This window comes from Nyctereutes procyonoides, unplaced genomic scaffold, assembly GCF_905146905.1.
Source record: "Nyctereutes procyonoides isolate TBG_1078 unplaced genomic scaffold, NYPRO_anot_genome, whole genome shotgun sequence".
Lineage (NCBI taxonomy): Eukaryota > Metazoa > Chordata > Mammalia > Carnivora > Canidae > Nyctereutes > Nyctereutes procyonoides.
The window spans coordinates 14,506,888-14,518,043 of record NW_026575034.1 but is presented as its reverse complement, the minus strand read 5'-3'; the positions used below and the strand labels follow the sequence as shown (position 1 = coordinate 14,518,043).

Here is an 11,156-nt window from a genome sequence, read left to right as displayed (position 1 = left end):
GAAATTTGACTTCATGTCTGTTTGACTTTGGGGTCTGGATTTATTCCATTAGACTAGCAGTTCCCAAATAGGACTGCCTCTCAGATACCAAAGATTTTGAATCAGAATCTTCCAAATTAGGACTTGAGAATCTGTATTAAAACAAAACAAAACAAAACAAAACAAAAAAGACCTCCTTGGTTAATTCTAAGGGATCTGACCATTGGATCAGAGTTTGGGGAACTACTGTGGATTATACTATTTTATCCTCACTGGTTTTATCTGTAAAGTGGGTGCAGTAAATACCTCTTTCATAAATTGCTAACCTAGTGTGTATTGAATCTTTCCTGTGTGCCAGGTACTATGCTAAGGGTTTTCTATCTATTGTCTCATTTAACTCTCACAGCAATCTTGTGAAGTAGATACTAGATTAACCCCATATTACAGATGAGGAAACTAGTGTTGCTTGATAAAAGTCATCCAGTTAGCCAAGTGTGAAGAGTAAGCATCAACTGCTGGACTTAATGAGGATAGTATATTAGATAATGTATATCTAAAGCACATGGTACACAGTAGGTGCTCAATAAATGTTCCCTATCCCCTTCCTTTTATCTATATAATTTTATTCGTGCCCACTGAATTTTAGATTCAGGACAATACTTTGACCTTAACAGTGCCCAGAAAATTAAAAGCCAGTATTCTGGTAGGTAGAAAATAAAAGGAAAGTGAGTCCCAGTGGAAGATGGAGGTTGCTTGGGATCTCCAACAGAAAACAAACAGATAAACACAACTATAGCTACTTATGGGAGAACAGGGTCACTTGAGGAGAAACAGTAGCTGGGCCACTGAGGGTAGGAAAAGTCAGGGTGATAAACTTTAAAAGAGGAGGACCAAGGTATGAAGGTAGAACCATATCATCTCAGAGAGGCAGAGCCCTAGAAGGACACCTGTTCCAGGCCCCGTCCCACCACATGGTCATCCAATTCTTATGTAGACACTTTCTGTACAGGAGATTCAACTTATCAAGGCAGAGGAGGTTCTAGTAGTTAGAAAACTCTTCATATTGTTTCATTCTAGAGGTTCTACTACAGGTCCCCCTTCCACCCTTTAGGGCCTGAAGAATGAGCCTAATTCTCTTCTTTCAGAGCCCTTCACATGTATGAAGACAGTTATCTTATACTTCCTGGGGCAAAAGTCTTCTGCTTCCTTTAATCTTTCCTCATATGACATATTCCCAGCCTCTTGACTTCCCGGTCTCTCTCCTTGTGCCTGTTTTTACTTTTCTTTTGCCAGACCTTAACTGGAGACAATATGTGTGTGATGACCAACACTGGGTGGTACTGTAACACCCAACTTGCTTTCACATGTCAGACTTTTATCGACGCAGCCTAAGACAAGCATCCATTTATCTGGGCAGCCATACTGAGGACTCAGATTGCATTGTCTGCCCCCTAAGACCCATTAGGTTTGCTCTTATAAGCATCTGTTTAGATACCTCTGCTTTTCTGCATTTAGTTTCCCAGGGTGGGACTCCCCCCTCCACATTTATCCCTGGGAGAGCTAGCTCATTGCTCCCAGATTGCATTTGGCTGATGCTATGCAACGACACCTCTTCCCTTCCTAGTTTTGTGTCATCTAGAAATGTGAGGCAAATCCTCTGGGTTTTCATTCGGAGCACCGATAAAAGTCCTGAAGCCTAGGCCCTGCAGACAGCCGTCTGTCATTCTTTTTTTTTTTTAATAATTTATTTTTTATTGGTGTTCAATTTGCCAACATATAGAATAACACCCAGTGCTCATCCCATCAAGTGCCCCCCTCAGTGCCCGTCACCCAGTCCGTCTGTCATTCTTGATGGGAACTGGTATGGTATGAAGGTTTTGAAGTCAAATAAACTTGGGTTTGAATTCTGGTTCTGCCACCTACTGTGTGATATTGGACTAGCTGGTTAACACTTTGAGCTTCAGTTTCCTCATCTGTAACGTGGGGTTGTGAGGGGCAAGGGAGAAGGTGCAGGGAAAGCATTTAGCACGTGGATTCATTAGTCAGCGTCTGTAGGTTATGGTTACTTAACCTACTTAACCACTCATTCATCCAATTAATATACTAGACCCGGGCTAGTATATATACTACAATCAACTATATACTAGAACCCGGGCCTGTATTTCTTCATCTTGTCCGCGAATATCTTGTTAAGTGCATTGCTAGAAATGCCACTTAGGTAGAGTGGTTTCCTTAGGAGATCAGGGCGGGGACGAAGTAAACAGCAACCAGATCCCAGCTGCATATAAATTTAGGAAAAATAGTGAGCTACCAGAGAAGTCGGGTGACCTTGACAACAGTCAATATACCGGCCGCAGGCACGTACTGGGCAACCACTCCGTGCCTGGCAGCGAGCTGGGGACAGCAAGGATCTTCACAACTGAAAGGCAGTGTCTGGTGTTCAAGGAAAGAGGCTACAATTCCAGCGTCAGAGGGGCTGCTCTGGGTCATGGAGCTGAGAGCAGTGGTTTGCCCCCACTGGTTCTTGCATCAAGCACTTGGTTGGGTGCCAGGCCCCTGCCCCCGCACCCCCCCCACCCCCGTCCATCCCATCCCCCGGGGCGCCCGAGGGGCGCGGGGGGAGTGAGAGGGAGGCGGAGGAGAACGTCGCGGTCCCGTGCGGGGGCTTAACATCTGGAGGGTGGAGACGCCCGGCCGGAGGCCCTCTGCTAAGTGCTTAGGTGCAGAACCACGGCTCGCGTCTTCTCAGCACCCGCGACGGTCCTTGCGACGAGACCGTTCATTTTGTTGGCAGCCGTTCCCTTCCGTCTGCTCCCGGGCCAGCCTTCGGCCGCAGGGTCGCGGGCGCGGGGGCCGGGTCCGCCGCGCGGCGGGTGGAGCAGCAGCTGCGGGGGGGCGCGGGGCCGGGGGGCGCCTCTGCAGACCCCGAGGCCGCTCTCCCCCTGGACGCTGGCAAGCCCGGCTGCTCGGGGCCCGGCGCTCCAGTTCCCAAGACTGGTTTCCTAGAGGGAGTCGGAGGGAGGCGAGCGAGGAGACGCTGCTGGGTTTTTTTCTTTCTTTCTTTTTTTTTGGTTGTTGTCAGGGTGCCCGAGGGCAGGAGAGGGAGGAGGAGGGGCAGAGCGCGCGGGCCAGGGCCCCGGGCGGAGAGGGGCAGCCCAGGCGCCCGCGAGGAGCGCAGCGTCCGCGCCCGCAGCGGCCGCCCGAGCCCGAGCCCGAGCCCGAGCCCGAGCCGGAGCCCGAGCCCTAAGGGGCAGGGACGCGGCCGGGGCGAGGAAATCCGGGGGAGGCGCGCCGATTGGTGCGCTGGTCGGGGCGTGCGCTCCTGGGCGCCCCGTGATTGGTGGCGGGAAAGCAGCAGGTAGCCCGGCCCCCCGCCGCCACGCCATTGGCCGGCGGGCTCTCCGGCTGCCACGCCATTGGCCGGCGGGCTGCCCGGCTGCCACGCCATTGGCCGGCGGGCCGCGCAGCCGCGCGCCGATTGGCCGGGGCCGGCCGCCGGGCCCGGCTGCCTTCGGGCGCCCGGATTGGCTGGCGGGGAGAGGCAGGTATCCGGGCTCCGCGGCTCCTCCATTGGTGGGCGGGGAAGGGGGGTTGGGCGCCGCGATTGGTGGGCGGGGGGCCGGGCCTGGGCCGGCGGGGAGCGGATTGGTCGGAAAGTAGGTTAGTGGTGCGACATTTAGGGAAGGCAGAAAGTAGGTCAGGGACGGAGGTGCCTGTTTACCCGCGCCGGACTCACCGCCGCCGCCGCCGCGGGATCCGAGTGGGGGCGCGGACGCGGGCGCTCCCGCGAGCCTCGGTGAGTGTCGGGCTGGCGGCGGCCAGCGGCGCGGCCCCGCGCTCCCCGTCGGGGGCCGTTAGCACCCGGGCAGGCGCGGCGCCCCCGCCACCGCCCCGGGGCGCAGCCCGGCCGCCGGGGCGCCCTGCCCGACGTGCCCGCTGCCGGCCTTAAAGGGCCCGTGCCCGCTCCCTGCCCCCACCCGGCCGCGGGGAGGCTGCGCCCCTTAAAGGCGCCGCGCGCGGCCGCCCCCATCCTCTCCCGCGGGGGCCGGCGCTGCAGGGTAGGGCGGGCAGAGGTGCCGCAGGCGCCCTTAAAGGGACCGGGAGAGTGTCCGCGGGAGCGCCCACCTCCCCTCCGCGGGCATCGCTACCTGCCGGGGCGGGAGGAAGCCGCCAGCTGCCTCTTAAAGGGGCAGCTCCGCCCTTGGGGAGCAAGGATCCGGCTCAGGGCGCGTCTCAGGATGTATCCCCGGGAGCTGGGGTGGGGGGGCGGGGGGGGACCCCGAGTGGACCGTTCTTGACGGCTGCACCCCCAAGGGCGCTGGGCAAGCAGCGCCTCTCCTGCCCTCCTTCCTCGCCACCTCCTGCGCTTCCCTTTCCAGAGCCTGCGGGGCTGGGAGGGGGCGGGAGGGCGTCTCCGTCGGGCTCCGGGAGCGCGAGTCCGCTCGCCCCTTCGGCCCTGTCCCGCCGCGGGGCCCGGGCGCTGCCCTCCCCCCCGCCCCCCCCCCCGGGAATCTGGGGCCCCGGCTGGGGCGACCTCAGCCCGCGAACTTTCGTCCGGCCCGCGCCGCCCGTGTCCCCGGCGGCCCCGGGAGCATCCTCCGTGGGGCTCTGAGCAGGTGCCCGACGGCTCGGGGATGTCCCGCCCGGCGTCCAGGCGTGGGCCCGCCGCCCGCCCGCGGAGCCCTGGAGCCCCGGAGCCCCGCGGAGGGCGCAGCCAGCCCGGCCCCAGCGCGGGGCTTGACAGATGTCAGCAAAGGAGGGTTCCCGCCCGCGGTGGCTGCGGTGTGCCTGTGCCGGGCGATGGAAGTGCAAGAGTAGGAATTGGTGCCGACCTGGGGGCCTGAGTCAGCGACCCCCGGAGGGGTCTCGGGAGCCGGCGGCGCGGGGCGCGGGCAGGTGTCGGAGGGCGGGCGCGGGGGGGGGGGGAAGGGGCGCCCTGGACATTGGTCCCCCGGCGGACGGGGGACCAGGCTGACACCCTCCCTCCACGTCCCTATCCCCCTCTCCCTCCTCTGCTCGGCCCCTGGCCCCTCCCCGGCCCAGGAGCCTTGCTAGTCTCTGCTCCCTGCTTACAGAGCTACTCCCCAGCATGGAGTTATTGGCCAAGTCTTCTCACCTAGCTTCCAGAAATAAGATTCGGTATTTGCGAGGAAGCATGTCTTGACTGTAGCTGTATTTCCAGGGTCTTCGTTTTTTTTTTTTTTTTTTTTTTTAAGAATCCACAAACGCTGCCCATTAGATGATGCATCTCGGTTCCCACAAGGCTTGCCTGTCCTTCTGACATCTGCTGCTGTTCCCCCACTTTAATCTATTTTTATGTGACAACTATTATTTTAATTCTTCTGGTCCCATTGATATCAGGATCTGTCAATTTGGGTTGGTGGAGTTTTTAATTAATGTACTGGTTGAATCATGAGCTTAAAATAATCATTGCTGCTCCTGAGCAGTTTAGAATAATCTCATGCTCTTCGTGCTTGCAAGTAAAAGGAAAAAAAAAAAAAAGTCACTGCTGTTAAATTACATTTCCATATCAATGAAACTCCAAAAATATTTTTTTCAAACATAAATATTGAATTTTTTGGTCCATGATCTGTTACTGAGTTCACTTTATTGGTAAGTTTTTCAAAACAGTTTGTTGAAGCTATTTGGAAGGCTTTGGAATTGCCTATATCATCTGAAGCTGGATCTGTGGAGGTATTTCGTTTTGATGGTTAGATGTAGCCAGTGAAGAAGAATAATTTAAACTGTAGTTAAATGTACGCCTTTTTCCAACCCCTCAAGTTTAAAAAGAAGGCGAGAGAAAGGAACAAGCGGTGGAAGAGCACTAGCCTGAGAGTCGGAACATGCTGGTTCTGGCCCAGATTTGGGTTTTCACGGCTGTGCCACTTGGGGCAAGTCACTGAACCCCTCTGGGTTCTGTTTGCCTCAGATGGAAAGTAAGGCAGTTGAAATAGGTGATCTCAAAGGTACCTCCTGCCCTAGAGTTCTCTACATCTCTTAATATTTAATACGTTTGAGTTCAGGTTGGTATTTACCTCCAGAATATCTGAGCTGAAGTCCTATTTTCACAGGAAACTTAAACAGAACAACAGATGGGGTTTTAAAGAATCCATTTCGAATGATTTATAAAATGATGACTACTCGGGAGTTTGTCTGCCTTCTGCAGAAGAGGTTTGCATACCACATGGAAGAAAAGGAAGTGGCCGTGTTTTCAGATCTATCCTTCCACGCCAACAATCTCTGTGCAATTTATGTATTCCACGATGAACGAGCACTGTGGAAAGACTTGGCTATGTTAACAAAACTGCATGAGAATATATAAAAACTAAATATTTAATATCTCTCTTTGGTGTAAGAGTCGCTTTCCTTCTGTGAGCTTTCTTCTGTTTGCGATCGCAACATCAGCTCTGAGGGTGGTTAGAGAAAGTCAGTATCAAAGAATTTCTGCCCCTTAGGATGTTACAGTTACAGGATGATTTTAGTTAGCATCACGGTAGATACTTGCAGGGAAGTAAAAAATCCTCTCTAGACCTTGAGGTTTAGTGAAGAGCCCAGAAACACAGGCACGCCACCCTCTGCAGTCTTTTCTTTCCTCATTGCCACTTTGCCACTTTGTCCCAACAAAAGTACCCCAAACACCCACCCTGGCTTTTCTCCTCTTTCTCTCTCAAAACAGGACCTGCTCTGACTTGAGCTGTCAGCATCTCTTCCTTCTTGCTCAAAATGTCCTGCCCCCCCCTCCCCCACCCCATGTCTCCTCCTCTCTTTCCAGTTCAGAAAAAGCAACTGGATCTCTCTCTTCTGTTTCTTTTTCTTGGACCTTCACTTTGGGCGGGAGCCTGGACTCTGGTGCCAGGACTTAGGACTTGGGTTCTGATTAGACAAGTGCTTGACCCCTCTGCGCACAGGCTCCTCCCCTGCGGTGTAGCAACAGTGCCTGTCTCATGGAGTCTGCGTGAGGATCAAGGGAGATGGTGCATGTAAAATGCTTGGCACACAGGAAGCCCTCCCTCAGCGCCTGCTGCCACGCCCTCCCACCGCTGCCAGGGTCCTGCCCCCTGAATATCCTCCATGCTGTTTGTCCTCAGCCTCCTCACCAACCCCAGAAAAGCATTCATCTCAATTTAGTAGAGGAAGGACAGAAGGGGGGTGGGGAACAGCCCTTCTGTGGGCCTGTGATGCAGCAGGCAGCTTTCACTTGTCTGTACATGGTACCCCTGAATCTGGATGTCTGTCTCCCCTCTCCCTGCCCGGCAGCCTCTTGCAGGGCTGTGAACGTTCACCTCTTCCACTGTCTCATTTGCTCTGTCCCTCACTCCCACCCTCTGGCTGCTCTCTCTACAACCCTTCTCTGTCGTTCTCACAGATCTCAAAAACTTTTAAGTCTTGAATTCCAGGGGGCCTGTCCTTAATCCAGAATGGTTGTTCTGGGTCCCTCTGCAGCTGCTCCCCTACCTTTCATTCCATCCTTCTTGAAATTCCCTCTTCCTTCAGCCTTTGGGTCATGATGCTTTCTTGGTCCTCTCCCTGCACACCCTTAAAGGTGGGTGTTTGCCCTGCCCACTGCTCTTCATACTGTTCCTCTCACCCAGGGTCCCATTTTCAGTCCCGATCTGTCTCCTGCTTCAGCTGCTAGCAGGTTCATTGTACACATTAATGGCCCCTGGAGCCAGCATTTGTGATCTTGGAGTCATAGGCTGCATGCTACTTGCAAGTGCTGTCTCATTTCATCCTTGTAACGCCCTGGTGCCTGTACCCCTTCACCCCCAAGCTGTCCCAAGAGGCAGTCTGTTTGAGTGGTGAAAAGTGCAGATTGCACATCCTAACTCTTCCTTACCAGCTTTATGATTTGTGGTCAAGTTCCTTGCTTGCTAGGTCTTGGTCTCCTCAGTGATAAGCCTGGGATCGCTGGAGTCCTTACCTCAAAGAGTTGTGGTGTAGATTAAGTGAGTTAAAACTATTTAAAAATACATGAAGCTATTCATGGCACACAACAAGCATTCAGTGAGTGTTAGCTCTTGGTACTTCTCCTTCTTGCCTCTGCATATCCAGCCTGCCTGGCTGTGTGCACATTACTATCCAGTCAAACTGAGGGGCTATCTGTTCCCTGGACCAGCCCTTGGCCCACTCCATGTTCCAACTCTCTCATGCCAAAATCTTATTCTCTAAGACCCAGCTCAAAGCTTGGTCCTCCAGGAGCTATTTCTTCATTGTGTTTGTTTTCCTCCTCACACCTGGCAGCAGTGTCCCCAAGGCCTGGATTTAGCTTGAATTGGTAGGCACTGCTGCATGTGTTGGGCTGTCTCAGGGACTAACTCCCCTCCTTGCTCAGGCTAAGCACTTTGGGGGGGGGGGGGATTCGTCTTGATTTCCCCAAGTCGCCTTCAGGATGTGCTTGTCCAATCTCAATTAATGATCCTTTGAGGAGGAGATGAGGGGATGGGGTGCATCAGGGACATGCGTTGGACATGGCCAGGAGTAGTTAGATCTACAGGGAAGAGAGATTTGAGTTTGGGACTTAATGTGGTCAGAGGGATGAGATTGGATCAGCTTTAGTCATCTTTGCTTTAGGGGAACGTCGAGTGCTGGCATATGATGAGAAATGATTTTTACGTTAGTACATGCTGTCCTTTCAAACAGCGTAAACTCATGTTCATCCAGCCTGGTTAAAGAAGGGGATGGAGGTCTGCTGGATATCCTATTCTGGGTAATACGCTACCCATTGGATTTTGTATGTATACCAAGTAAAACATTTCCATCTATTTAGATCTTCAACTACTGTTTGAAATATGTGACCTGGGCAAATTAGTTAGCTGCTTATTACCTCATTTGCAAAATAGAAATAATAGTACTGATAGTATTAGTGGCTAACATTTTATTGAACACTTTCTGTGCGCCAAAGATGTTAGTCACCTTGTTTCTTAACATATTTAACCTTCCTAACAACCCCATGAGGTAGGTACATGATTATCTTTTTTTTTTTTTTTTTACAAGTGTAGTGGTTTTGGAAACTGCCCGAGGTCACTTAGCTAGTGTGGGGCGGGGCAGGATTTATGGCCAGAGGACTCCAGAGTCTGTTGGGCACCATCCTTGGGACCTGCTGGGGGGAGCCACCAGATGAAATGGTGCGTGTGCAGTGAGTGGCTAGTCCTGTGCCGGGAGGCAGTGATGGGTAACCAATCTTTTTTTTTTTTTTTTAAGATTTTGTTTATTTATTCATGAGAGACACACACACATAGAGAGGCAGATACACAGGCAGAGGGAGAAGCAGGATTCCTGCAGGGAGCCTGATGTGGGACTCAATCCCAGGACCCTGGGGTCACGCCCTTAGCCGAAGGCAGATGCTCAACCACTGAGCCACCAAGGCGCCCCGATTGGTAACTAGTCTTACTGTTGACAGATGTGGTTGTGCACCTTGTCTCCTGCAGGACTGAAGTCCTCTGCAACAGGAGTCGATGGCGGTTTCGATCTCACCCCAGTAGCAGTTCTGAGGGCTTGTGAACATTCTTCTCACATCCCTTTGTGCACTTCTGTCTCTCTTGCGTCTTCAAGCCTGTCTGTGGCATTGCTCTGACATGAGCCTTGTGTGGCTCTGCCAGCCGCTCCCCTGGCAGCTCCGGGCGTGAGATGAACTTCAGAATGGAGCCCGGTACCCCTTGCCCCCCTGTAGCCATCTGCAGAGCTCCTCGCTGGGGAGGAGACCTTTTCAAGAGTCTCTCACCTCCCTCCTCCTCTCCCCAGCTTCTTAACCCAAAGACAGGCATCAACAGCCTTGGTGTATATATATATTTTTAATGCCAGTTGTTTCCCGAATAGATTTAGATAGTAAGGGAAACATTGTCTTGTGTCAAGAACCTGTTACATAAAAATGTGTTATATAATGTTCAAATATATACTGCACAGTGGAATTAGATACCACTTTTTTTTTCCCCCAAAGAATAGAAAGATAATAAACACAGGCTATACTGAATGTAATTAATCTCGGATTTGGAAGGCCTGGAAAGACATGCTCTGCCCTCAGAGCTGTTGTTTGGAACCTCTGTTATCCTCCTTGAGCGCTCCAAGTGTAGGATGTATGGGAAGTTGACCTGAATCTGCCATGGAATGCTATTGTGAAATACTGTGGAAATTGTCTTTTTTGGGGGGTGATAAATTCCTTGACATCTTGCTTCCGTTTTCCTCATATCCAAGTAGAGGGAAGAAGCTCTTTTTGCCCCTCATACTTGGCCAGTGAGGTCATTTCTAACCAGGTTTCTGTTCTACCCTCTGCTTCCTTCCATTCTTCCCATACAACATGGTCAACTTTGCCTTCCAAAAACAGCTCTGTTGCCTGCAGCCTGTGGTTGACACCCCTGTGTTCAGTGCTCCAGAGTCTCCAGAGTCTGACCCTGTTCCCCCTCGCCTGCCCTGCTCTTCCATCCCCACCCCCATTCCCAGAATAAGCCCGGAGCCAGAGGTTCAGTGCTGCTCATCTCTGCCCTCCCCTGCCTGGGCCACCCATGCCATGCTCCTTTCTGCTGTCTGTTTTGCTTACATAACCCTCCTTGACCTGAGGGGCATGTCCTCTTTGTCTTAGCCTGCCTCCGATGTCACTTCTTTGTGCAGCCTTCTCTGGTGCCATTTGCCCCCTTTACATACATACTCTGTCTTTTTCACTTTTGATTGCCAGCCATTCATTCAGAAGCAGTGGGACTTCATAATTAGCAAATTATCACATTGTATCTGATCAGGATGGCCGGTTCTCTCATTTTTTAATCGTTTCACAAATAAATATCTTGTCATCACTTCCCATTCTCCAACTCTCCTCATTTACTCCTTCAGTGTAGTGTACTGGATGCCTACTGTGTGCACAGGATTGTTATAGTCTCTGAAGATACAGCAGTGAACAAAACCGAGTCCCAGCAAGAGACAGATAGTAAACGTTGAACACATTCACTTCTGGTAGTGGATAGATGTGTGGAAAGCAACCACACAGAGTAAAGCAATAGTGATGATGAATGGTGGGGGAGAGGTTGCTTTAGGTGGGTCCCCTGGGGAGGCCTTTCTTAAGAGGTGATATTTAAGCTTAGCTGCAGGAAGACGGGGGGGGGGGGGTGTCCCAGGAAGTGGGAACAGCAAGTGCAAAGGCCCTGAGGCTGCAAGTAGCTTGTTTTTGAGGAAAGTAGAGGCCTGTGTAA

The 11,156-nt window shown here is 52.4% G+C and overlaps 1 protein-coding gene across 1 annotated transcript in view; it reads left to right on the top strand.

Moving 5' to 3' along the window:
- Positions 1 to 3,652: 3,652 nt before the first annotated feature.
- The window catches only part of BMAL1 (basic helix-loop-helix ARNT like 1), a 101,068-nt gene continuing 93,564 nt past the window's right edge, over positions 3,653 to 11,156 (top strand). Inside the window, 1 exon segment of the mRNA XM_055317675.1 lies at positions 3,653 to 3,775. The gene's annotated coding sequence lies outside the window, so the exon portion shown is untranslated.